Source organism: Myotis davidii, unplaced genomic scaffold (assembly GCF_000327345.1).
Source record: "Myotis davidii unplaced genomic scaffold, ASM32734v1 scaffold755, whole genome shotgun sequence".
NCBI classification, from domain to species: domain Eukaryota; kingdom Metazoa; phylum Chordata; class Mammalia; order Chiroptera; family Vespertilionidae; genus Myotis; species Myotis davidii.
Genome location: NW_006286230.1, coordinates 166,318 through 167,906, shown reverse-complemented (window position 1 = coordinate 167,906; position 1,589 = coordinate 166,318).

Sequence of the window (1,589 nt, the reverse complement as noted above, 5' to 3'; positions counted from 1 at the left end):
TGTTGCTATTGTAATTCAGCCTTGATTGATGATAGCGTCAGTGGGAGGGATTGACCCCCCCCACCCCCCAAGCCAATCGGTTGTGAAGATTAGCTGTAACTATAGCAGAAGACCTGCTCTGTAGGAGCTGACCTTATGGGGCAAGACTTGCTTCAGTGGGGATTTGGTGCTCACTGAGGCTGCCCCTGAGTGTGTCCCTTATGGATCTGAGGAGTTGTAATCTGGGTGGTCCCACTCTGACCACTGGGTACACTGGCTCTTGGATCTCTAAGGAGGTGCTAATTTAGTCTCTTCCTGAGGCTACCCAGCAAGAGCTATGTAAAGATATGCAGATTCCTCATCTTTATTTGGAATTTGAAGGTGCCCAGATGAGGCCGAGCTGTGAAGCAATGCAAGCTGCTGTGGGGCCCTGGGCCTTCTTCTGGAAGTTCTGGGTCTCTCTGACCCAGCTGCAATTTGTTGGGTAATTTTCAGATTGCAAAGGGCCAGGCCTTTCATATGCAAAAGCCTCTGCTAGCAGCTTTGGTGGGCAGGGTCTCAGGGGATCAACAGGGTGGAGAAAACAGCTATGGCTGCTCCTCAGTCCTACCCTAAGAGGTCCCACGTCTCAGTGTCCCAGTAATCGCTGCAAGCACCTCTGAGTGAAAGCCGCCCTCAAGTTCTGACCGCTGCCAGACAGTCCAGTTTCTCCTGTATGAGCCTGGGTCCCCAGAGACTCCCTCGGAACTGGAGTTCAGAGCATCCGGGAGCTTGAGACTCCCTCCCAATTGAAAAAGACAACCACGTCCTCAGTTGCCAGCCCTTTCCTCATGCACCTCCATACCTCTGCTCTTTACTTCCACACTGCACCTCCTCTGAGTCTCAGTGTGCTTTTTTCTTTCCTTCTAGTTGTAGAATTTCCACTCCGCCAACCTTCCTGTGGTTCTGAATGATGTTAATTTTGTCTTTTAGTTGTATTTTTGAAGTGTTTGTGCGAGGCAGCAATTTCTGGTGTTTACCTATGCCACCAGTTTGGCTTCTCTTAAAAGGAAATTAATTAGAAGGTGGCTGGCAGCTCCGGACAGGGTGAGATGGGACAGACATACCCTGAAGCCAACCTCCTGTGGGTCTTACCTGGCATCTGCAGAGTGAGTGGGCTCTCTCTGGCAGGTGCGGTCCCTCAGCCTGGCCTGTGGAGATTGGCCTGAAACCAGCTCTCTGACATCCCCTGAGGGGTCCCGGAGTATGAGAGGGCAATCTGCAAAGTTTCTGCTGTACAGGGTGTAGAATGCAAATGCAAGTGTGCAGTAAACCAGATTAGGGGCTGACAGTGCTCCAGCAACAACATAACCAATGGCCAAAGGTAGAATCACGTGTTCCTGTGAGAAATCAGGTTCCCTCCTCTCTGGTTTCAGGGTGCATCACCCGAGAACCCCTGCTGCCAAGTAACTACAGCTTGGCAGCTCCTGCGTTGAGCAACTGCCCCCTGGTGGTCAGTGTGCATCATAGCGACTGGTTGGAAGGCGGGAAGGACACTTAGCATATAGCCTTTTATATAGATAGATTCTCCTATTATGGAAGCTAGCCATATAAAATTGTCACAAAAAATG